At 46.3% G+C, this 26,828-nt stretch overlaps 1 protein-coding gene and 1 long non-coding RNA gene across 6 annotated transcripts in view; one reads left to right on the top strand and one right to left on the bottom strand.

Moving 5' to 3' along the window:
- The window catches only part of FREM1 (FRAS1 related extracellular matrix 1), a gene marked incomplete at its 5' end in the record, with an annotated part of 715,053 nt that overhangs the window by 166,506 nt on the left and 521,719 nt on the right, over window positions 1-26,828 (top strand). The gene's annotated exons all lie outside the window — the stretch shown is intronic.
- On the bottom strand, window positions 2,289-8,387 carry LOC308466795. Its single transcript, XR_013980938.1, has 3 exons — window positions 8,283-8,387; window positions 3,810-3,868; window positions 2,289-2,567 (listed from the first exon to the last, which is right to left on the bottom strand). It is a non-coding gene; the product is annotated as an uncharacterized lncRNA (long non-coding RNA).

The raw sequence follows: 26,828 nt of genomic DNA, 5'->3' as shown, positions 1-26,828 counted from the left end.
AATCTGGCCCTGCCCATTCTCATTTAACTAATGAATGATACAGTGGTACCTCGGATTAAGAACTTAATTCGTTCCGGAGGTCCGTTCTTAACCTGAAATTGTTCTTAACCTGAAGCACCACTTTAGCTAATGGGGCCTCCGGCTGCTGCTGCGCCGCCGGAGCACGATTTCTGTTCTCATCCTGAAGCAAAGTTCTTAACCCGAGGTACTATTTCTGGGTGTCTGTAACCTGAAGCGTCTGTAACCTAAAGCGCCTGTAACCCGAGGTACCACTGTATATTCTTTACTCTGGACTGACTTAGTGTTCAGTAACAGCTCTCCCAGATCCAAATATGGATTAAGGTGGTTGGGGGCCCTGGTGCAGTTCCTCAAAGAGGGTTTCTCTTCTCCCATAAAAGGAGTGCATGAAATAAAGTGCCAGAAAATATGCCTTGAGGTATCTTAAGGACTACCTTAAGGAAGACAAGGTTGCCAGGAGGACAACTGTTAACCACAACAGTCCCTCTCCTCTTCTTACATATACATAATTCTTAGAGCTTGCAAGAATTTAATGGAATCAGTCAAATAACATTTGAAACTGGCAAATGTATGTGGTAGAGGCACCGTTGAGGGAACAGAACAGGTGCAGGTACTTAACACATCACCTTATCCGAGATAGGACCTTCACATCTTTGACAAATAATCTCTCAAAATGGTATTAAATGTCTGTTTACCTTACTTACTTCAGTGTCTTTTGCCTTCACTGGGATATATTCATATTCCTCACAATGGTTTTCTCTGTTAGAATTCCATATTCATCATAATGGGAAGTTGTTTTTCACTCTTGATGGGAGATGGAAGAAATCAAATTTCTGTTTGTACATTAAAATTTCTAGGAACCCAGAGGTACTAAATAAGACTAGGGGAGATTGCAAATCCTAAACTTTTTTTAAAAATAAATCAAACAGCTGTTTACGCTCAATGATTGTATCTCCAAATAGAAAAACTAATGAATCTGGTAGACTTTTAAGGGGAAAGCTCAGGGAATAAACAAAAGAGACAGATAAGTCACATTAATTTGGCAGATGGTACAATTAATTATCTAGAATTGGGACAATTCCTGAAATGGACTTGGTTAATTCAGATAACTGTAGCACAACCCCAACAGCAAATAAAGTGTTTTAAGTGTTATATTTACAAGCGTCAACTGTTGAAAGCAGACCAGTTCTACAGTTAGCTAATCAACTGTAGACCAATAAAAGCAGAAAAAGTGAGCTCGCCCACTGGGTTTCTTCCCACAAATGTGATACACAGCATAGCCGAAATTAATAAAACATTGCCCATCCTTACACATAACAATCCCTGATTATTTTCAAATACACCTTTAACCAAAGCAATCTGTTACTACACAGCTATCGCTAGGGATTCACAACAAAATAAAAATAGGTTACTGAGCTCCTCCGATTGCTATCACCAAACTTGTTCTTTCTGAACTTAGAACAAGATTTGTTAATAACACTTAATGCAGATGTTCAACAAGTTAGCTAACCTTTGAAGATCCCCTGCTTATTGGTCCACCCCGCCTCTATTTCTGCAGCATGAAGACAATGCACCAAAGCCAACAAGATATGCACAGAGCGTGTGCAAAGTTTTATTTAACAAAATACATTCCCAAGTTCTGAACATAATCTCTCCTTCAAAGGGCATAACGAGTTAAAATAACCACTGGAAAAACAAAACATTGCAGCCTTCTAAGTGCCTCCTCAAAAAGGTCTGGTTAGTGAATGTTGCAAATATCCCCAAATATTCAAGTGTTTAATTTTCTCCCATTGAGATAAATGTGACGGATGTGCGTAAGGTTGGCCAGATTGTGCCTGGTGGCAGTTAATACTAAAATTATTCAGACGTGTGCTGCAGCCATAAACTGCAAATAATGAGATATTATTTTACTATTTATAGATGTCTTGAGCTACATAAAATCCTTCCTTCTTTGAGTGGGACCACGAATATAAATACACGGAGTCATAAAAAGTTGTGCTTTTTCACGGTGCTGTAAAGCTTTTCTGAAGTAATAAAATGCAATCCGTTTGAGAGGGAATGGAAATCCATTTGAAATCCATGCAATAAATTTGTAGATGGGAATTACAGAACAATAATTTCCTAACATATTGAGGAATGAAATGTACATAATTTTGATTATTTGGGAACAGTAGGTGTCACTGTAATCATTAAACTGAAAGTAAGTTTCTTCATAAAGTACATAGTACCTTTTATATTCTCTATGGCCTGAGTTGATTTAAGAAGACCACCAGGTTTAGGGCCTTTATTTAGGCAATAAATATACATTTGTTCTTCATTTGTTTCATGAAGTCCATACATCGTTCTTCAAAGCAGTGCTTTGTGTAGTTAGCATGTTACTCTCCCTTAGTCTTTGGATTGCAATCTTGTGTCGCTGTTCATTCTACAGCTACTATCCATTTGTATTGTAGTTGTTGCAGTGGCGGCTCCAGAATAAAATATCGGCATGTGACACAGAAAGAGCAAAAGGCATTTCTGGAGCGGCCTGCTTTGTCCAATATGCCAGGTTTCTGGAAGAAAACAGCAGTTATCAGTCAAATCAATGCTCCCATCCGAAACATATTTCCTCTGAAGTAAGTCCCTATTTATTTTAACATAGGTGTATTTCTTACAGCCTTATTTACATTTCCAGTCTATGATTTCATCATAAAGCCTATTATTATTATTATTATTATTATTATTATTATTATTATTATTATACCTTCCCTTCCTTCCAAAGTAGCCCCTTGGCTGAGGGCCTTTATTTGGCATAAATAAACATTTGTTATCCCCCTTTTTTAATGAAGTCCAGACACCTTTCTTCAAGGTGGGGTTACATGCTGAAAGTACCTTTCTTTCAGGTGTGGTCCAGCAATGGAGAGGGAGGCTGGGGAGTAGACTAAGTTCATCGTCCCCACTGGTTGCTGAGTATTTGCTTCTGCCTGGGCAGACTTATTTCTTCCTAATCATATGTGGGCATGGAGGAATATTGCACTACCAGCAGTCAGTTGTGACTCGTGAGAGTAATAAGTGGGCTTTGAAAGCTGGAATGTTCCTGCTTCTGAGTTTTCTCTCATATTTTTAATAAGAGATTTGTGCCATCCTGATAACTTACTTAAGCAGAATGACAGCTACAGAAACATACAAAATTGCCTTGTATTGTTGACCCTTCTAGTTCAGAATTGCTTACATGGACTGGAAAAGACCTTTCCAGGATGTCAGATAGGAGTATTTCCAAGCTTTACCTGAAAATGCTGAGGGTTGAAACTGAGAGTTTCTGTATGCTAAGGACTTCCTCTGTCATTTTCTCTGGAAGTTAATTCTCCATCCCATGCTGCATGCTTGGCACGCATTAAAAAAAAGGTAAAAGACCCCTGACAGTTACCGGTAAGTCCAGTCGCAGACAACTTTGGGATTGCGGTGCTCATCTCACTTTACAGGCCGAGGGAGCCAACGTTTGTCCGCTTCCACAGACAGTTTTTCCGGGTCATGTGGCCAGCATGACTATGCCGCTTCTGGTGAAACCAGAGCAGCACACGGAAATGTCATTTACCTTCCCGCCAGAGTGGTACCTATTTATCTACTTGCGTTTTCAATGTGCTTTCAAACTGCTAGGTTGGCAGGAGCTGGGATTGAGCAATGGGAGCTCACTCCGTCACGGGGATTCGAATCACCAACCTTCTGATCGCCAAGCCCAAGAGGCTCAGTGGTTTAGACCACAGCACCACCTGCGCCCCTTGGCATGCATTAGGAGTGACTAAAAGTTCCCTCACCTTCCCTCCGGCGATCTTCGTTTTGTCATTTCCTGTTTCTTGCCATGAGCATGCACAACCTAGAGAGTTCAGAAAATGCAAAAGTAATTTCACTCATTTGCTTCTGTGTACTAGACATGTATTTATTTTTTAATGAGTATTTATAACCTGCTCATCATTAAATAGTTCAATCCCATAGTGGGGAAACAATTAAAAGAAATATACAGGGGGGAAAATACTTTTAAAATAAATGCAAAAAATACAGAATGCATATCAACAAATCCCATAAATAGCAAACAAACAGCTCTGTCATAAAACAAACTAAACTAAACAGCAACTGAATGTACAATTAAAAGTACTTTACTAAATGTAAAGTGCATATTTGGTTTCTTTGGTGCTTTTTGGCACTACTGAGGCATTGCTTTTCTGCAGTTGTCTGGAAGCAGAACTGGGACTTAATATAGTGCAATGTTCAGTGCTATTTTTCTAGAAAAAGAGGTGCTGGAACTCTCCGTGAACGCCTCCATTGTTCTCTTATAATGGCAACGGTGTCCATCTGAGAGGTGCCAGAACTGAGTTCCAGCGAGTTCCGGCTGGAAAAAAAAGCCCTGGCAATGTTGCCCAGAAATTAGTGATGGACAAGCTTCTCTCGGCTCACATCAGATTGGCAAAGAAAGCAATTGAGCTATTTATTTCCAAATGGTTACATAGCTCGGTTCATTGCTGAACCGGTCTGGGCAGCTGTTCAAGGCAGACCTCAGCAAGGAAAGGATTCAGCTTTGAAGAGTAGGCCCAAGAAAATTTGGAGTCAGAGCCATCAGCCCAACTCTTGTGGGGGATCCTCTTGGCCAAAAGGTCTGGCTTTGCAAAGCAACAGATAATATCAGCATTGCTTTTATAGGGAGCCGAACTCCAGTGTTGACCCTGGAGAAAATGGAGTACGAAGACCTTGGACTATGAGGGTTCCCTGCAGAGGAGGTCTTTGGCCCCTCACTCTCAGATTTCCTGGAATCAGTTCTTTCATTCCACACTTCACCTAGCACCTTTGCTTCATACTTCATACCTAGCAAAGCAACAGACATTTCTCCAGGAGCAGCCTGCAAGGAAGGGGCAGCAACATACACGGGGGGATATCTGGAGTAAAGAGCATCTGTTGTGGTAGGTAGGCTTTTGCCTCAAGTTCCAATTTTCCCAAGAGCAGCTCTTTAGCTGGGAAGTCTTCTCCAGCTTCTTCTCCAGCTCACATCCAAAGGGCTTCTAGTGCTCACCCATCCTTTAGGGCGGTGCTCCTCCAACATGGGTCTCTAGCTGCTTTTGGACTACAATTCCCATCATCCCTAACCACTGGACTTGCTAGCAAGGGATGATGGGAGTTGTAGTCCAAAACTGCTGGAGACCCAAGTTTGGGAAACACTGCTTCAGGGCAGGAGTCAGCAACCTTTTTCAGCTGTGGGCCGGTCCACCATCACTCAGACCATGTGGTGGGCTGGACTATATTTTTTGGGGAAAAATAATGAACAAATTCCTATGCCCCACAAATAACGCAGAGATGCATTTTAAATAAAAGGACACATTCTACTTATGTAAAAACACACTGATTCCCAGCCTGTCCATGGGCCAGATTGAGAAGGCGATTGGGCCACATCCGGCCCATGGGCCTTAGGTTGCCTACCCCTGCTTTCGGATGACCAATACTAAGCTCCATTTCCAGTCCTGAGCCTGACCATCAATGCTTGTTCTCATGGCCAAGATCCTTCTCTACTGTTTACTCAGAATTAAACTCCATTCCGCAAAGCTGGGAGACAGCTTCACCTCACTGCTTCAGCGGCAATACATCCTGAGATATCGGAAATCACAGCTCAAGGAATGTTGTGAAGGAAATTATTGCTCTTTTAATTAACTACTCATTTATTTGGGTGTACACAAGTCCTGGAAATGGAGGACTAATGGGGACAATCTGGGTGTGTGTGTGGGAGACTTCGTAAGTTGCCCCTTAGACGCACCTTGGGTGAAACAGCCCCTGCAGATGAACCCCAAGCTCAGAATTCTCTTTGGGGAGACAATAAAAGCATAGCAGAAGTATCCCGCAAAGCAAGCAAGAAAGCCCAATTGCTGTTCCTAGAATTGAAAAGCAAAGTGTTTTAACTGAGCCATGGCTAAAACCAGAAGCACCCAGATGCAGCGGTAAAGCTAGGGAAAGAGAGAAACTTTCTCCCCGTTCTGCTTCGTGCTGGGCTCTAAGGTTAGCCAAATAATCCTTCTCCGGTTTTGACTTTTGTCAACTAGGCCTCTTCCAATTAAAACACAAAAAAATCTGAGGTTGCCTGAGAGACTCTCTGCAGGCAGCTTATTTCTCTCACATACAGGAGAGCTCCCATCAATCAGCCCCGGAGCGCCCTCTCATTTCTGCTGACTCCAACAACTGCTCAGCCGAGTCTCTGTGATAATGGGCCAACGTCCAGCTCTGAGTGTGACTCACAAGTGACACGTCTCATCTCAAACGCCTTCAGAAAGGAACCTTGGATGCAGTGCAATTAACCTAATCTATTCTTCACGCAACTTTTCAGTTACAGACTCGGACATACACTCTGATATGAAACTCATTGCTCAAAAGTATATCCTCCTGAAATCTCAGGACTTAATTGCAGACAATCGATGCAACATTTAGGGTGGAATTGCCTCACAGAACATAAAGAGAGGATTTAAGGCAAAAACTAGTCATCATTCTGTATTACGCTCCAATACATAAATATCTTAAAATCTTGGTTATGTCTATTTCACTGAATCTTATAATTTCTAGTACTATATGAGTGTATACTTGATGTTCCCAAACTCCTCTTTTGGTTATTATCAGTAATGTCTGTTGTATCAATGTACTTCTTTACAGCTCCATGATATGGAGAGATATTTGTCAAAGGTTATCCAGTGAACTTTATGGCTGAGCAGAGTTTTTTAATCCAAAAAGGGTCTCTTAATCCATGACATCACAGATGACTACTGTATTTGGTGGAGAGATTTCACTTCCTAATGTGTGTATTCAGGATAATAATAAAGAATTTGAATTTCTGTTACATGTCCTAGGAACTCTTGCACATTCTGTAGTTGCACTAGGAAACCTCAGGTTTGCAATTAAATCAGGCTAACAATATCACCCCAAGCTAACAATATCACCTTCCCTTACAGGGTGATCATGTTTATACTGTAATCAAAACCCCAACAGAAGTCTGAAGAAAGCAGCAGTTCCCAGACCAAAGAGGAAGCACCTTTCATTTCTATTGCAGGAGATGGCTCTCTTTGTCTCAATCAATCAATCAGTCAATCAATCAATCAATCAATCAATCAATCAATCTTTATTGTGGTCAAAGACCAGACAGCAAAATTAACAACAGCAACATACACTTCAGCTCTCTTAGTACTATTGGCACTAATTGAGGTGCTAGCATGTGATCTGGCACAGGTGCCGACTCCCTGGGGCCCGAGCACCCACAAAATTCCCCATGTAGGGGCTGGGCACCCACAACTTTCAGCACCAGGGCCATGCATGCTGCATGGTAACCACAGCCTCAGGCACCCACAGTTGCAGAACCAAGCTGACACTCCTGTGATCTGGAGCTTCACAAGCTGGTCTGGCTATATACCCTTGCTGCTTTGCTTGCTTGTTTTAAAGCTATCCATTCACCCTCCACAGCAACGCAGTACCCACCTCCTATGTTTGTTTGTTTAAGTCTGTCTCAACCCTGATATCACATTCAGACTGTAAAGCTAGCCTCATCTCCTTATATAATAATAATAATATTACAATACCTTTTTATTTATATGCCACCCTTCTGATGGGGTTGCCCCAGCCGCTCTGAGTGGTTTCCAACAGATTAAAACACCCAACACAGTAAAATATCAAACTATACAGGGCTGCCTTTGGAGGCTTTCTAAAGGTTATATAGTTACTCATCTCTTTGCTGTCTTCTAATAGTCATATAGCTGTTTATCTGTTTGACGTCTGATGGGAGGGCATTCCGCAGAGCGGGTGCCACAACTGAGAAGGCCCTCTGCCTGGTTCCCTGTAACCTCACTTCTTGCAGTGATGGAACAGCCAGAAGGCCCTCCAAGCTGGACCTCAGTGTCTGGGCTGAAGGATGGGGGTGGAGATGCTCCTTCAGGTCTACAGGGCACCAGCACTTTAGGCACCAGGACTTTAAATTGTGCTCAGATGCATGCATAAAACATGGGGATGGGATTATCATTACAATGCTGTTATCAATTTTTTTTTAAAAAAAGATACCTTATCTGGAAAAGCCACTGGTAAGTGGGAACAAGAGAGAGTTCATCTTTTACCAGATCTTTCCACCACAGACATCTGCAAGCCACAGAATGATATCGAAACCCAGATCTCAGGAGATCTAGGAATTCTACACTACTAGTGCTTTTTTGCATGGCTTCAAGTTGCATTGGCTGCCATTTCAGAACACACGTTTATTTAAAAAATAAATAAATCACCTTTTTGCAGCCATCGTTCTCCATCTGCTGCTCCTTGGACTCTTCCTTTTTTTTAACTAAAAGGGCTCCTTCATCTTGTTCATTACATGGTCCCTGGTTGGGTGATGTCACAGCGCCACATAGGATGAAGTCATTGAAGACATACAAAGCCATCCTATTGTCTTCACTCTGAATGGGGGAGGGGGAGACACATCCCCATTGCCCAGGCAACCAGGCCAACCCCCCTGTCTTTCCCTGTCTTTCCCTGCTCTTCTGGTAGCTTCATGGCCCACCAGTGCCATCCAGCAGCGCTTTTTGCCCTGATTCACTTTTACTTCCTTGGAGTTACTTACAACAAGCTGGGGGGGGGGGGTGCACCAGCTTATGCCCTGCCTTCTCTCACATCAGCTATATCCTTGCATATACATTTGCACCTTTTTTGTGGGGGAGATGCAAACGTTACTGAAAGGGGTGTCTTGGACACAGGGAAGGATGTTCCCCTAACTTTCCCCTGTTCCATGCTCATCACCAGCCAATATTTGGCCAAAAAGTTCAGCCCGCAGAAGTAAAAATGGAGTAGGTGCTGGTTTCACAACACCACAGAATTAAATCAATTAGCCAAAGCCAGTTCTTGGCATTTTGTCACTCTCAACGTTCCATCAGATGCTAGATCACAAAGAAAGTGGCCTTGAGATGATTACATTTGTACCCCATTTGTGACATTTGTGACTGGGTTGCCCCAGCTACTCTGGGCAGCTTCCAGCATATACAAAAACATAATAAAACATTAAAAACTTCCCAATACAGGGCTGCCTTCAGATGTCTACTAAAGGTTGTATAGTTACTTATCTCCTTGACATTTCATGGGAGGGCATCTCACTGGGAGGGTGCCACTACCAAGAAGGCCCTCTGCCAGGTTCCCTGCAACTTCACTTCTCACAGTGAGGGAACCAGTAGAAGAACCTTGGATGTGGTCCTCAGTGTCCAGGCTGAACGATGGGGGTGGAGATGCTCCTTCAGGTATACAGGGCGGAGGCTGTTTAAAGCTTTAAAAGTCAGCACTAGCACTTTGAATTGTACTCAGAAACGTACTAGGAGCAAGTGTAGGTCTTTCAGAACCGGTGTTATATGGTCCTGGCGGCTGCTCCCAGTCACCGGTCAGATGAAATTATGAAATTATGATTCTACATAGGTGGGGTCACCAGGGTGAAGGAGAAGGTTTCGCTTCCGTTCCAATAGAGTCTCCAAGCATATATTTTTCTTCCCTGTACCAGAATCATTCCCATCCACTTCTGTGGTGAAAAGTAAAATGTTTGGGAACATGGTTATTGTGAGGGTAAAATATTCTTTCTCACCCTCCAATACAGGCAGGGGCCGATATACTCTAAAACTAAGGATGTGATGGCCTGGGATTCCGATTCGGAGGATGAAACAGAGGAATCCCAGCCTGCACAGGAGTCCCCGCCTCCAGGGCCGGCTGAACTGGGGCAAGGCCTAGATGCTGAAGAGCCTGCACCTGTGGCAGTGCATCAGGAGCTGGCCCCAGGTGAAGCCCTTCTGGCCCCAGAGGGGCTTGATGACTCAGTGGCCACAGGTGAGCCTCCTCCAGGGCCCAGTAACCCTTCGGCCTCTCCTGATCTGCAGAGGCTTAGGGCAGAGAGGCGAAGGGAACTGGTTGCCCCCAGGAGGAGTGCTCGCCTTAAGGCCAGAGGAGGCGGGGCTCCTGGGGACCGGGACCGCCCCTGGCCTTAGAAGAGGATAAAAGCCCAGTCAGCCCGGCCCCAGGTTGCGGGAGCAACGTCGTTGTTGGCTTCGGACCTTCCTGTGTTCCTGATCCCTGCTCGGCTTCCTGTTCCTGACTATCCGGTACTCCTGTTCCCTGCTCGGCCTTCTGTTCCAGCGTTCCTGTTCCCCGCCCGGCTCTCTGCATCGGACCTCACCCCTCTTCGTGTGGACTCTGCTACACTCACGGTACCTTACCCCCGGGACCAGCACAGTTTGCTCCCGCCACACCCGCACTCCCCCTTCGTAGGGGTGCGTTCGGGAAGAGCCAGAGGCCATGGCTGACCAGGCGGCTACACTGGTGGCTTTGGCCCAGGAGAACCAGGCCTTGACTCACACCGTGCAGCAGCTCAGTGACGCGGTTGTGGCACTTCAGCAACGCTTGGAAGCCCTACCGGCTCCTGGGGCCGACGCCCCGGCTCCTGGCAAGTACCCAGTGGCTTTGCCTGAGAAATTTGATGGAGCCCCGGCCAGCTTTCCCATGTTCCTGGCCCAGGCCAAGCTGTATATTCAGGGGCGAGCCCGGAACTTTCCTGACGACCGCACCAAGGTGCACTTTTTGATTAGTTTGTTAAAGGACCAGGCGGCCAAGTGGGCGTTGCCGCTACTCAGGCAAGACTCCCCCTTGCTGGCAGACTATACGGGGTTTTGCAATCGTTTGGAGGCCGCGTTCGGCAACCCCCAGAAAGGGAGTCAAGCCAACCGGGCGATTCGGCGTTTGAAACAGGGCAAGTCCACGGTGGCCGCATATACCACGGAGTTTCGGCTGTTGGCACAGGACTTGACCTGGAATGATTCGGCACTGCGGGACCAGTATCTCGAAGGGCTTTCGGACGAGGTACTGGACCAGTTGGCCACAATGGAACGCCCCACCACGCTAGACACTCTCATTCAACGGAGTCTACAAATAGACGACCGGTTGGAGGATCGTCGTCAGGCCCGGGGTCGCCGACACTTCCAGTTCACGGCACCAGCTTTTTCCGGCAGCCCCACGGTCACAACTGATTTAACGGAGGAGCCTATGCAGCTCGGGGCAGTGCGGCCACGCCTTTCCCCCGCAGAGAAGGCGCGGCGTCGGGAGGGAAATCTCTGTCTTTACTGTGGCGGAAGTGGACACTTCGCTCGGTCTTGCCCTGAGAAACGCCAGCCGCAGGGAAACCGCCAACCCCAGTAGCTGATGGCCCTAGCTACCGGGGGTCCCAAACCGCGCAGAATGGGCCTGCATCAATGGACTTGCAACATCTTATGGTTTCGGTACGTTTATACCCTCCAGGGGGGCCCTGGATCCTCACCCATGCTTTGGTAGATTCAGGGGCAACCCGCTCTTATATGGACGCTGCTTTTGCCGCCCATCATCAGGTGCCACTTCGGAACAAGCCAGTACCGGTCCAGGTGGAAGCGATTGACGGACGACTTCTGTGTTCAGGTGCCGTTACTCAGGAGACCCAGCCCCTGGTCCTGTGTTTCCAGCAGCACTGGGAGTTGCGAACTTTGGACATTGCCTCTATGCCCCGCTTCCCCCTGGTGCTCGGGATGGACTGGCTGGAAGCCCACAACGTTCAGATTCACTGGGTCAAACGGACCGTGCACTTCCCAGACCCATGTTCCCATGCTCAATCCGGGACGCTGGCGGCCGCGCCCTCAGAGGAGGCAGCACCCACGCTCCCAGCCGTGTATCAGGACTACCAGGACGTGTTCGAGGAACGGGGGGCAGACCAGCTGCCGCCGCATCGGCCTTTTGACTGCGGCATAGACCTCCAACCCGGAGCGCCTTTACCAGTGAGTCGCTTATATTCTCTAACAGAGCCAGAGCGCGAGGCTTTGCAGGACTTCTTGCGCAAGAACCTGGAGCGTGGGTTCATTAGGCCTTCCACCTTGCCTACCGCGGCACCAGTGCTTTTCGTTAAGAAGAAATGTGGGGAACTCCGCCCTTGCCATGATTACCGAGCCCTGAACAAAATTACCGTCCCAGACCGATACCCCTTGCCCCTTATCTCGGAGCTGCTGGAGCGGGTGCAAGGGGCACAGGTGTTCACCAAGCTGGACCTCCGGGGGGGCCTACAACTTGATTCGGATCCGAGCCGGGGATGAGTGGAAGACAGCGTTTGGGACCCGGTACGGGCAGTTCGAATATTTGGTTATGCCTTTCGGGTTGTGCAACGCGCCTGCTGTGTTCCAACGCTACATCAACCACGTGTTTCAGGACTTGTTAGACAAGTACGTGGTGGTGTATTTGGATGACATACTGATTTACTCCCGTGACCCGGCTCGCCATGAGGGACATGTCCGGACCGTGCTGCAGCGCTTGCGTGAGCACCGTTTGTACGCAAAGCTCAGCAAGTGCGAGTTCCATCAGCGGACTGTGGACTTCCTTGGTCACCGGCTCTCTCCGGATGGGGTGCAAATGGACCCGGGGAAGGTGACAGCGGTTCAAGAATGGGCGGCACCCTGGAACCGCAAGGACCTACAACGTTTCCTGGGGTTCGCCAATTACTACCGGACCTTCATCGCTGATTATGCTCATCGCACCACCCCGTTGACCCGGCTACTGCGCCCAAAGACGCCGTTTTCCTGGGACAAGGAGGCAGAGGAGGCGTTTCAGGGGTTGAAGGCCTGTTTCCAGAGGGCACCAATCTTACAACATCCTGACCCCTCTCGACCCTTTGTGGTGGAGACCAACGCCTCCAGTACGGCTCTCGGTGCCGTCTTGTCTCAACAGATTGGTCCTGAAGCGCCACTCTTACCCTGTGCCTTCTATTCCCGCCAGCTCCTACCAGCGGAGCGTAACTATACTGTGTGGGAGCGGGAACTACTGGCCATCAAGGTAGCCTTTGAGGTCTGGCGCCACCATCTTGAGGGGGCACGACATCCGGTGGAGGTGAGAACCGACCACCGGAACCTGGAGTACCTCCAGACCACCCGCAAGCTGAACCAAAGACAGATCCGGTGGGCGTTGTTCTTTTCCCGGTTCCAGTTTCGGATCCGCTACATCCCTAGCTCTCAGAATCTGAAGGCGGATGCCCTGTCCCGGAAACCTGAAGACAACGCAGACACGGTACAGCAAGCAGAACCCACCACGATCCTACCTCCGGCCGCATTCCTGGCCACCCAGGAGGCGCAGCCACTGCAGGTTCGGGTGCGGGAACAGCAGCGGGTCGACGCTTGGGCCCAGGAACGACTCCGGGAGCTGGCTGAAGGGTCCAGCCCACAGTATCCGGGGCTGGTCCTGCATCAGGGCCTCCTGCTGCACCACGGTCGTCTGTACATCCCGCCAGGGCCACTGCGGCTGGAGGTTCTCCGGATGGCCCATGATGCCCCAGCAGCGGGGCACTTTGGACGGTATCGGACCACCCATCTGGTCAGTCGTGAGTTTTGGTGGCCCCGCCTGAAGGCTGACGTGGCTCGCTACGTTGCTGGTTGTGATGTCTGCCGGCGCGCCAAGGGACCTACCGGGCGACCCCCCGGCCTACTTCAGCCATTGCCAGTTCCACCGCGCCCTTGGCACACAGTTTCGTTGGACTTTGTAGTGGACTTACCCTCGTCCCGTGGCTGTACCTGCCTTCTGGTTTTCTCCGACCATTTCACCAAGATGGTGCACTGCGCTCCCTGTCCATCTGTACCCACAGCCAAGGAAACTGCTCAGCTGTACCTTCAGCATGTCTTCCGCCTGCATGGACTACCTGAGCGCGTGGTGTCCGACCGGGGCGTTCAGTTCACATCCCGGTTCTGGCGAGCATTACACCAGACCCTCGGGACAGAGGTCTGCCTCTCATCAGCCTACCACCCACAGACCGATGGCCAGACGGAACGGGCGAACGCGGTGCTGGAGCAGTACCTCCGGTGTTACTGCAGCTACCAGCAGGATGACTGGGTCGACCACCTGGCATTGGCGGAGTTCGCCTATAACAACGCGGTGAATGCGTCCACCCAGCAGACCCCGTTCCAGGCCAGTTATGGTTATCATCCACGGCTGTTTCCAGAGGTGCTGCCGGCATCCGCGGTCCCGGCGGTGACGGAGTGGCTTCAAGAGCTCCAGTCCCAGCAACAGCTTTTGGTGGAGCAACTGCACCAGGCCAAGGAAGCGTACAAAGCCCAGGCCGACCGCCACCGCCAGGTGGGGCCGGAACTTCGCGTCGGTGACCTGGTTTGGCTCTCCACTCGCCACCTCCACCCCTCTCGACCTTCGCGGAAGTTGGACGCCCGCTTCACCGGCCCGTTCCCTATCGTAGACCAAATCTCTCCTGTGGCATTCCGTCTCCGGTTACCCGCAACCCTGAAGGTTCACCCGGTCTTCCACAGGTCCCTTTTGAGTCCGGTGGCCCCACCCGACAAGTTCCACCCGAACCGTCCCCGACCGCAGCCAGTGTTGGTTCGGGGAGAGCCTGAGTACGAGGTGGAACGCATCCTGGACTCCCGATACCGCAGGGGAAAGCTGCAGTATCTCATTGACTGGAAGGGGTACGGACCGGAGGACCGTTCCTGGGAACCAGCGGCCAATGTCCACGCACCTGCCTGCCTCCGAGAGTTCCATGCGACGTACCCCGGCAAGCCGGGTCCGGACCCTCGGTTGAGGGGGGGGCCTGGGAGGGGGGATGGTGTGATGGCCTGGGATTCCGATTCGGAGGATGAAACAGAGGAATCCCAGCCTGCACAGGAGTCCCCGCCTCCAGGGCCGGCTGAACTGGGGCAAGGCCTAGATGCTGAAGAGCCTGCACCTGTGGCAGTGCATCAGGAGCTGGCCCCAGGTGAAGCCCTTCTGGCCCCAGAGGGGCTTGATGACTCAGTGGCCACAGGTGAGCCTCCTCCAGGGCCCAGTAACCCTTCGGCCTCTCCTGATCTGCAGAGGCTTAGGGCAGAGAGGCGAAGGGAACTGGTTGCCCCCAGGAGGAGTGCTCGCCTTAAGGCCAGAGGAGGCGGGGCTCCTGGGGACCGGGACCGCCCCTGGCCTTAGAAGAGGATAAAAGCCCAGTCAGCCCGGCCCCAGGTTGCGGGAGCAACGTCGTTGTTGGCTTCGGACCTTCCTGTGTTCCTGATCCCTGCTCGGCTTCCTGTTCCTGACTATCCGGTACTCCTGTTCCCTGCTCGGCCTTCTGTTCCAGCGTTCCTGTTCCCCGCCCGGCTCTCTGCATCGGACCTCACCCCTCTTCGTGTGGACTCTGCTACACTCACGGTACCTTACCCCCGGGACCAGCACAAAGGAAGCTTAAGCTTCAGAGACCCTAATTGCGGAGGTGACTCAGAAGTGATTTTCATCCACATTGCTTTTAAAAAGTTGGGTCCACAATCCCAAAGTTTGAGAGTCAGTAGCATAGATGTTGTAAAGGCTGTTGCAAAGGGGGCCCCATACCAGCTTAAGATTGAAGGCCCCCTGCTAAGTCCGCCACCGCTAACAGGATTCCCCCACAAGGCTGCAATATGTCCCCAGGTGCAGACTGTACAGAGAGACAGAGCATTTCTCAAAGGACCTTGCAATATAACGCCTCATGTATTACGTATTTTCTTCATACATATATGTATACGTAGCCTTGTACTAAGGATGGAGGAGAACTTCAGTTCAGTTTGCATTTTAATGCAAATCTGAGTAATTTGTGCTCCCTGAAACAACATGGGTATCCTTCAAAATTAACAGTTGTCTGAATTTTGCAATGCAAAATTCTCCGATTAAAAATGTGTGCAAAAATGCATGCGTTATGCAGAATGTATACCTAAATATGCATATGTTGGTAAAACAACATGCAAAAATGCATTCTAGAGGCCAAAATTGCTGGCCAAAATGTGTATATTATGAGCAATGTGCACTAAAATGCCAAAAAATTTTTTTGAGGGCTTCTCTTTTTTAAAAAATGCAAACCTATGCTGAATTTTCAGGAGCCGAAGTTCACACTGGGAAACTGAGAGAAATCGGAATCGATGGATTCATCGATCCCTCACTTGGAGCCGAAGTTCATAGTTTAGTAATTATTTATTGTAATTGTTAAGAATGAATTTCTGTTTAATTATTATTTGCTGATATTTTGAGAGTTCATTTTATTGTGTACTATTATATTCTAATATGTTATTGAATGTCACTTTATTTGATATAAGTTGTTCCATTGTATTCTGGCTTTTTGCGTTGGATCAGATTATTTTAAGGTGTGTGTCCTTTTCTGTCTATTTTGTGTATACACAAATTAATTTGCGGTATGTAAATTTAAAATGACGTGAAAATGAAATGAAATGCACCATAACTTATGGAAAAGCTTCAAGCAGTCATGTAGTGGATCCAATCCATAGTCTGTAATAGAAAGGCAACAATGTATTATTTTACTACCATACGTTTACCATCATGTACACCCTTCATAGTGCACACAGAGGGCATTAGCAACAGAGATGAGGTGCAGAACTAGGTCACTCAGCATTTACTGTAGGTTTCGAAACACTGACCCAGATACTAATCTGTTGAATTCTACTACAAATCCTTGCTAGTTTAAACATATTTTCACAGAATTAGCAAACAGAAATTGGCACTCAATTTCTCCCATTTCTTTTCTTGAGTCAACAGCAGTAAATCGACAAGCCAAAACGAAACAGTTCCACATTATAAAAGGGGAAAGTGCCCCTTGGAGACTCAAGAAACCCCATAAAATGTAGTAAATGAGCCTCTACTTTTGCTATATTTCAAATTCCTTGGATTAATGTTGACCCCCATTTATTGGCATCCAGCAGAGAAATGGAGGGATATTGTTTGCAAACGCTTTTGGAGCAGCTTAACAATGTTGAGACAGCATTAATTGTGTTTCTTTTTCTTTTCCTTTTTTTTTGTAGGGAGATTTTCACCTTTCTCAGAGTCTGTAACTTTTTGGCATTGTCCCAGGTGAAATTACTAGAACCGCATAACCCAAGCTTTCTTTAAGGGTTCAGTCAAAGTTTTGTAAATCACACCCATCCAGGCTTGTCAAGCATGAGACAGCAGTAGATCAGAATTATCAACATCACATAATATAAGCCATGAAAAAAAAAGATGAACTTGCAAGTTCACACTATGCACCAAAGGTCACTTTGCATACAGGTTAATGTTCAGAGCTGTTAGTTACAGCTAGCTAGTTGTTTTCTTACCTTTCTACCCCACTTTTATTTTGTCATGGAACCCAAAGTGGTATATGCATGTTGTTCCACATGATATATTTATGGATAATGAGGTATTTCAAAACTTCAGTACTTAACTTTCACTTCTGTTTCTTTGCAGAAAACAGGGAGAGCATTCTGAAAGACAGTGGTTTATCCTGGATCCTAGGAAAGTCAATTGAAAAATTGCAGGTTTTTGGCCAACAGTTTTGGGGTTTGTCTAAAACAGGCATAGGCAAACTTGGCCCTCCAGATGTTTTGGGACTACAACTCCCATCATCCCTAGCTAACAGGACCAGTGGTCAGGGATGATGGCAATTGTAGTCCCAAAAAAATTGGAGGGCTGAGTTTGCCTATGCCTGGTCTAAAAAAAGCTCAATGTTAAGCATGGCACATTCCACCATTGTGCTAGAATGGATAAAAGTTGGAGTCAAACTTTTGTATTTCTAAATCCAAAAACTTACCGCAGTGAGACAAATGTCCCTTTAAAAAAATGTAGCCATTTACAGAGCAGCAGCAATTTATAGAATTGCCTGTGAAAGCCAAGTATATGACAGGTCACAAAATGGCAAGGTACATTTTATGCAGAATGATATTGCTAAAATAATAAATAAATCTTCCATCAGCGAATACTTAAGGCATTGCTAAGCATAAAGTCAGCGTGTTATATATTACAAATTTTACTGCACTTCTAATGATGAATTTCCACTAGCGTATCTTTGTTCAAGACACTAATTTTCATTTATGTACTAAAAATATATGCGTAGGGCAAAGCATTTTAAGGTGTGTCTATATATTACAAGGATTATGAGGTTTTTTTGGGGGGAACATAATGTATCTCTGTGTACTCTACACATTGCACTTTCAGACAGTAACTCATATAGGTTGGGTGGCCATCTGCCATGGATGCTTTAGCTGAGATTCCTGCATTGCAGGGGGTTGGACTGAATGACCTTTGGGGTCCCTTCCAACTCCAAGATCCTATGATACTATGAACACCAGTAAATTGGTGAACCTACTTGGGAGGGCACATTTTGCCTCTCTCGCTGGTCCTTTTTTTGATGGTGATGATACATAGGCTTGCCATACGTCCGGAAAATTCTGGACGCGTACAGAAATCGGATGCCTAAAATGGTGATTGGGGAGAATTTTTTGAATTTTAAGTGATGTCCAGAATTTCCCACATGTATGGCAACTGGACGATTTTTCCAGCTTTCTGTTTGTGTGTGTGTGTGTGTCCCACTTCAGCTGCCGTTGGCTTCCCTTTCAGCCCTGTCCTTCACCTCCAGGCGCATCCACATGGCCCATCACTCTGCTGGGATGCGTCTGGGAAGACGGGGGCAATTGGCAGCTGGGCGAACTCCGGTTCTTGGAACAGCATCAAAACTGCGAGTCAAGCCTCAGAGACCTTTAGAGACTGAGCACGCAAGCCAGAAGATAAGAACTCTTTGCAACAGAAGTAGCGGACAGAGAAGAATAATAATAATTTGGATTTGATATCCCGCTTTATCACTACCCTAGCTGATAAACTTCAATAGGAACAACTAAAGAAAAAGTCCATTGACTTCCATATAGCACCATATAGGGTTCCATTTATTGGTCCCACTAAAGTGCATCAAGCAAAGAAAAGATAGCAAACTGTCTCACATATACATGGCCAAGGCGGTCCCTAGACCACTTGAGCAGTTGCTGTTGTGTTGTGAACCGCTTTGAGCACATTCCTGTGGGAAAGCACTATCCGAATTGAAATAATAAATGATGTATAGGTGGTATACCACACCAGTAAAATTGGCAAAAATGTATAAAACGGAACAAAAGAACTGTTGGAGATGTAAAGAAGCGGAAGGTACATTTTACCATATGTGGTCGGATTGCAATATTATTATTATTTTAAAAAAGGGAAATGATATACAATGAATTGAAAAAAATGTTTAAAATAACATTTGTTAAAAAAACAGAAGCTTTTTTGTTGGGTATTTTGGGATAAGAGCTGCCGAAAGAAAAACAGACATTATTTATGTATGCTACAACAGCAGCAAGAATGTTAATAGCACAAAATTGGAAGACTGGAGAAGTACCATCGAAAGAACAATGGCAAGAAAAGTTGAAGAATTATGCAGAGTTAGCAAAATTAACGGACAAATTGAGTGAAAAGGATAACAGTGACTGAACAAGTATGGGAACCCTTTACAACATATTTGCAGAAACAAAAAAAAAATAAATGGAGTCACTGGCAGGATTTAAATAAACATTTACAATTTTATTTACAGAGAACGAGAAATATAACAATGGGAAAACATAGTATCATATATAAACAGTAGATTGTACCATTTGATGTAATAAACCAGAAATGAAGGTTGAGGGAAGTCAACAGGTAGGGGAGAAATTGGTAAATGAATGTTTAGTAATGATGATGGATATTTGTTGCAAGAAAGAAAATTATTTCCCCCCAAAAGAAATAGTAAATAAATAATACACACACCTTATTTTGTGAGCCCCACTCCTGGGACAAAGAAGATTCCTGTGCTTTTGATGTAAAGATTTCCATATCCCGCCATTGCCCATGTGACTGGAGAAAGTACACCTGCAGATCAGCCCTCATGATGCCCAGGGCTGCTTTGGGCACAAGAAAACCCACCCAGTCGAGCAGTTGCATTGTGACATTATACAGGAATGTCTGCATGAGAGGAGCAGCAGCAGCATCAGGAAAAGGGAGACTAAAGAAAGGAGGGAATATTCTGATTCAGCAACAAATGTAGTTAAACTCAAGGGTGCTAAGCGCATGTTTTAGAGAGCTCAGCTTGTTGGCAGCACTCTATCCTTGATCTTTGGATAGGAACGGGGCAGTGTACAATAGAAGCTCTTCTTTTTCATGCTGGTGCAGCTGCTTGGCTTTGTCAAGCAGCCACTGAATTGAAAGGCAGCCCCCTCGTCTATGAAGCCTGTCCATCTTTCAAGACAAGCAGATCTTCCATTACATCAAAGAAGTCAGTTTTGAAGGTAACTAACTGATATTGGGATGTGGGTGGTGCTGTGGGTTAAACCACAGAGCCTAGGACTTGCTGATCAGAAGGTCGGAGGTTCAAATCCCTGCGATGGGGTGAGCTCCCGTTGCTCGGTCCCAGCTCCTGCCAACCTAGCAGTTAGAAAGCACGTCAAAGTGCAAGTAGATAAATAGGTACCACTCTGGCGGGAAGGTAAATGGCATTTCTGTGCGCTGCTCTGGTTCGCCAGAAGTGGCTTAGACATGCTGGCCACATGACCTGGAAGCTGTACGCCGGCTCCCTCGGCCAATAAAGCGAGATGAGCACCGCAACCCCAGAGTCGGTCACGACTGGACCTAATGGTCAGGGGTCCCTTTACCTTAATTTAGGAAAATGTGAGTAAGGTGGGAGGGGGAGACACAACAAAAGTTTATAACATTATGCTTTGTTTGGAAACAGTAGGAAGCAGTAAGTTCTTTCTCTCTCTCTCTCTCTCATAACACAAGATCTCAAGGCCATGTAATGCATGGCAAGAGATTCAGGACTGACAAAAGAAAGCATTTCATATGATGGATGGACAGATGGATCAGAAGAACTTTAGTCCTTTCTGCCTTCTGGCCATCGTGTGAACCTAGGTAAAAGGTAAAGGTAAAGGACCCCTGGATGGTTAAGTCCAGTCAAAGGCGACTATGGGGTGCGCCACTCATCTCGCTTTCAGGCTGAGGGAGCCAGCAATTGTCCACAGACAGCTTTTCAGGTCATGTGGCCAGCATGACTAAACCACTTCTGGTGCAATGGGACACCTTGACAGAAACCAGAGCGCACGGAAATGCCATTTACCTTCCCACTGCAGCGGTACCTATTTATCTACTTGCACTTTTTGGCGTGCTTTCGAACTGCTAGGTTGGCAGGAGCTGGGACCGAACAACGGGAGCTCACCCCGTCGCAGGGATTCGAACTGCTGACTTTCCTATCGGCAAGCCCAAGAAGTTCAGTGGTTTAGACCACAGTGCCTAGAGGGATCAGGGAGTCTATGTGCATTCCTGACCAGTCTTCAGGTGTTGCCCCTGGATATGACTAGCATTAGATACAACCTTTGTTTTCTCAGTGGGTTTTTTGGTTGTCGTTTTTAATAAAAAATTGCAGGTTATTGTCTTCAGAAATTTGGATATCTTTAAATGACCCCAAAGGAGATTTTGGATAAAAATGCCCCACTATCTGTTTCTAGCAGAAGTGAAGTTTTAACAAGCTTGTGAGTTTTTTTGATGAAGGAAAAGCAAAAGACCACATTTAAGAACACAGCAACTTAATTAATACACAACCATTCCAAAGGAAAGGAGCTGGCAAGCGACCCACCGAGAGAAGGCAGAAAAAGAGAGCCTGAAGGAAATGCTGCTTCATTTGAGCCACTAAATCTAAAATACAGAAATACAGCAGCTAGCCAAAGGAAAATTAAGGAAATTAATTGGTGGGTTTGGTGTTTTGTTTTGTTTTTAGTAATTTGACTAAGGAGCTTTATGTCTTCACAGCTGAAGAATTCAGACATGAAAAACTATCGCTTGTACAGGCTGTCCTGAGAGCTGGACGCAACCTAATTAAATGAGGTGTCACCTAGTCAGTGTTAAAGAAATATTAGATGCTCTTTGCCAGCAAATGTGCATATTCTTTATGGTGCACTCTGAAAGAAGGACCACTCTGTTCCTAATTAACAAGCAGCTAGCACAACCTTGCAAAGATCTACATAGTTGCATTGCATAGCTCCACTGAGTGCCAGGGGCAGCAGGTTTTCTTCCCATCTAATTTACACTACCAAATTCAGGAGGACACATTGCAAAGAATGGTGTATTTCATAAGCCTGGACTTTGAGAAGTGTCCAGTTCTGGGCACCACAGTTCAAGAAGGACACTGACAAACTGGAATGTCTCCAGAGGAGGGCAACCAAAATGGTCAAAGGCCTGGAAACGATGCCTTATGAGGAACGGCTAAGGGAGCTGGGTGTGTTTAGCCTGGAGAAGAGGAGGTTAAGGGGTGATATGATAGTCATGTTCAAATATATAAAAGGATGTCACATAGAGGAGGGAGAAAGGTTGTTTTCTGCTGCTCCAGAGAAGCGGACACGGAACAATGGATCCAAACTACAAGAAAGAAGATTCCACCTAAACATTAGGAAGAACTTCCTGACAGTAAGAGCTGTTCGACAGTGGAATTTGCTGCCAAGGAGTGTGGTGGAGTCTCCTTCTTTGGAGGTCTTTAAGCAGAGGCTTGACAACCATATGTCAGGAGTGCTCTGATGGTGTTTCCTGCTTGGCAGGGGGTTGGACTCGATGGCCCTTGTGGTCTCTTCCAACTCTATGATTCTATGATTCTATGAGAATCTTCTCTCTGTAAAGCTCCCCAAACTGTCTGAGGGATGCAAATTATACACTGCTAGGCATATGCTTAAGATGCTTAAGGGATGTGGGTGGCGCTGTGGTATAAACCACTGAGCCTCTTGGGCTTGCCGATCAGAAGGTCGGCGGTTCAAATCCCTGCAACGGGGTGAGCTCCTGTTGCTCGGTCCCAGCTCCTGCCAATCTAGCCATTCGAAAGCATGTCAAAGTGCAAGTAGATAAATAGGTACCTCTCTGGTGGGAAGGTAAACGACATTTCTGTGTGCTGCTCTCATTTTGCCAGAAGCGGCTTAGTCATGCTGGCCACATGACTTGGAAAAACTGTCTGCGGACAAACGTCAGCTCCCTTGACCAGTAAAGTGAGATGAGCGCAGCAACCCCAGAGTCGTTCGTGACTGGATTTAACTGTCAGGGGTCCTTTACCTTCACCTTTTAAGGCATATGCTTAAGATGTTCTATTTGAACTTGCACCATATATCTACACCACTGATTCACACATAAGTGGACATCACTCGAGCTGCAATCTGTTTTTAACTCACAGCTGACAATGTGAACTGATTCCATTGTAAAGCATTGCATTTTGGGACATGGAATATCTGCCATGTTTGATTTGTGATCCTTCATTCACACGTGCCACTCACCACATAATGTAGTACTGCACTTCAAGGCATTATCCAGGATTGGCTACAGCTTCCAGTTCAGTGCAAACTCAGTGACACACACACTCAGAGAGAGTGAGAGAGAGAGAGAGAGAGAGAGAGAGAGAGAGAGAGAGAGAGAGTTGCCCCATCATATACTGTGAAATGATTCTGAAACTTATCTGCAGATATTTGAAACAGAAACATTAAACACAAGTTATACTACACAGACATGGAAGTCAAGAAGGCACGCTTCTTACAGATTTAATTCAACAACCCACTGATAGCCAACTGCAATGGGTCCATTTTTAGCACAGGACAAAGGTGTTTTATGTGGGCCAAGCCAAACTGCATATGTTGGAACAGTGCTAAGGAAAATTACCAGATTTATACAGGTCTTGTTCCTATCCCTTAAACACCAACCGCACAGAGATTGTTCTCATCAATTTAATTTCAATGCCTAGAATAGAAACAAGCCACCTGCTGTATTTCAAAGATTGTTAGTAGAGGCAAATTATCAGGGCTATTTGCAAACACTAACTTTTTGTTTTGTCTGCCATAATAGTCAATTGTATGTCCCTAGTAAGACCATGATCAAGACGTGGTGGGCATAAGGAACTCCTATCCTATGTAAACTTACCTAATCCTTCCTAAGCCACTTAAACTAGTGATCATTGGTATATCTAGACAAGGGCTTCCCAAACTTGGGTCTCCAGCTGTTGTTGGACTACAACTCATATCATCCCTAGCTAGCAGGACCAGTGGTCAGGGATGATGGGAACTGTGAAATGGTTCTGAGTTCCCAAACTGAGTTTGGGAAACCGTGACCTAGAGGACATAACCACCAGAAATGAATCCTTGACTGGATGAAGAAATTTCTTTGGCTTCTACCTACTACCCATCAATTTTATTGGATGGTCAAAAGAGGGAGAATAATTTCACTTTCTGTACATTTGCCACACGACTCATAGTTCCCCCATATCCTGATTTAGTATTTATAGAAAAATAGCATCAGCCCTATTTCTTCTCAAGTTGACTCACTGCCTGAACGGTGCCAGTACTTTTGTGCAGCCTGAAGTCCTACTGTATTAGTGAAACAAGCTTCACTCATAATTTGGATCTATTTGCTGCATTAACTGGCTTCCACCACACATTTCTAAATTATTAAGATGAGTAATATATGAACACTACTCTGATTAATACAGAGGTGCATTCACAAACATTAATAACTCTCTGGCAGTCTCCTCTTGGACATACAGTGTGTTATATTCAGGTCCTTAGGTATTCAGCCTTCCCACTTTGGTAAGACTAGTAGTAATCCTACTTCAGGCCTGTGTTAAGGGAATGATGGGAATTGTGAAATGGTTCTGAGTTCCCAAACTGAGTTTGGGAAACTATGATCTAGAGGAAATAACCACCATAAATGAATCCTTGACTTAATGAATAAATTTCATTCAGTTTCCTCAGTAGGACTTCATATACAGTAGGACTTCAGGCTGGCCAACACAGCCTGTACAAAAGTACTGGCACCGTTCAGGCAGTGAGCAAACTTGAGAAAAAGTTTCCTCGCAATAGTGTAAAGGAAACTTAGCAACAACGGGTAGCAGCCTGCCAGGGGAGCTGTGTATAATTATGTTCATAAACCAGTTAAGTTAACAAAACATTACCATCATCATCATTGTACAACTGGATTGCTCCAGCCACTCTGGGCAGCTTCCAGCATATACGAAAACATAATAAAACATTAAACATTAAAAACTTTCCTATACCGGACTGCCTTCAGATGTCTTCTAAAGGTTGTATAGTTTTTTAATCTCATTGACATCTGATGAGAGCCATTCCACAGGGTGGACACCACTGCCAAAAAGGCCCTCTGCCTGTTTCCCTGTAACTTCACTTCTCGCAGGGAGGGAACTGCCAGAAAGCCCTCAGAGGAGGACCTCAGTGTCTGGGCTGAATGATGGGGGTGGAGACGCTCCTTCAGGTATACAGAGCCAAGGCCGTCTATGGAACCTATATTCAATTGTCAAACAACACACATGAAAATACTGCAGCAAAATCAATGATCCAGGCAATCTTTAACTTGCTACTATTACTGCATCAGCACACTGATGGGAGTTGTAGTCCAGAACACCTGGACAGCGCCAACTGGAAAGCTGTCCTGAGAAAATGGTAATCTAACCTGCTCATCCCGCCTGTTGAGTACAATGGGGGAGAGAAGAGGAATTACAATGCAATTCCCTAAACAAATTCACTTCCTTTGCAAAATGGCCTCTCCAGATGTCCAAAAGAACTTGTAATATAACTGACTTAGAAATGATGATCAAGCAAGGAAACCACACAGCTCTTCAAAGGAGGTGGGAAAGTTTTCACCGATGATACAGAACTAGAGAACTAATAAAGAAATGCCAGCAAGTCTGAAAGGATATTTCCTTAAATGAAAGCCTATAATTCACATTCCTTGTGCTCGCAACAGTGTAGAGGAAACTTAGCAACAACGGGTAGCAGCCTGCCAAACTTAATGGGTGGTAAACCCTTGTTTGAATTATGACCTATTTAACAGTACAGGGAGCAGAACACTGCATGTGGGTCAGCTGGATGGAATACACAATGCAGTTAGGATCCAAAACTGTAGGTACTTTCCAGAGCACACACATAGGTCTAGTATGCAGAAGCTACCACATCGTTTTGGCTCTAGACTCAGACTCTAGTGCAACAAGGGATGGGGAAGACATGGGAAAAGAATGAAGCCCAGGAATACTTACCCTTCCAGAGACTCCCCAGGGTGAAAAGAAGAGCCCCAGAAGTCAGTCTTTCTGATATCTGTTTTACCTGACAGACTAACTCCTACTCCAATCCAAGGAAGACACCTCATGACGAGGGCTCCCCATCACTGTCACCCTACAAACAGTTGAACCAGGAGGCTCCCTAGCCCTGCCAGAGCCAAGGCAGGAGGCATAAATGACAACACCTTTACAACAGGTTTCCTGGGTGGCCCAACACACAGCCTGAGGGCTGCATGGAGCCCTAAAGGTCTATTTTGGAAGCCCTTGGCAACATTTGACATGCCCCTCTCTGCCCTCATGCTGCCTTCCCAAAGCCGGGCAAGCAAGGGTTCTGGAGTTCTCTTGCCTCCTTCCCAGTCTAGTTAGCACTTTCCCAGCTTTGGAAAGGAGGTGGGAGGGCTCCAGGACCCTGCTCATTTGGCTAGCTTTGGGAGGGTAGTGCAAGGACTGGAGAGGGCATCCAATTTTGGCCTCACTCTCCCCTTCCCCTGTGTGACAAGACAGTGTGCACCCCGCAGGTTCTCTTGTGGCCCACTTGATCAGAAAGTTGGACTACCCTGCTCTAGCTTGTTGCCTCTGAGGCTTGTACCACAGGGAGCTGACCAGGGTCCTGATCCCTTGCGATTGCCCTGTTCTGCCCTCTGGTCAAACCTTGCCAGGAACTCTTTGGCCCAGAAAGTGAAACTCATTCATTCCAATGGTCTGGCAGGTCAGCCTTTCTCCACTGGAAGTGGAACTGAGTGTTGTAAGTCATTGTGGAACAGCTCTATGCAGTCATGACCATGTCAATAAAGATCCATTGTCCCCACAGCATTTCAAGGAATACTGGGATATCCCCCCCCCCCCAGGTCCAGAATTTTTAGTGAGTGAGGCAGACATTCAG

This window comes from Podarcis pityusensis, assembly GCF_964106645.2.
Source record: "Podarcis pityusensis genome assembly, chromosome: 17".
NCBI lineage: Eukaryota > Metazoa > Chordata > Lepidosauria > Squamata > Lacertidae > Podarcis > Podarcis pityusensis.
Note: the sequence above shows the minus strand (reverse complement) of the source record. Positions and strands in the feature narration are given on the sequence as shown.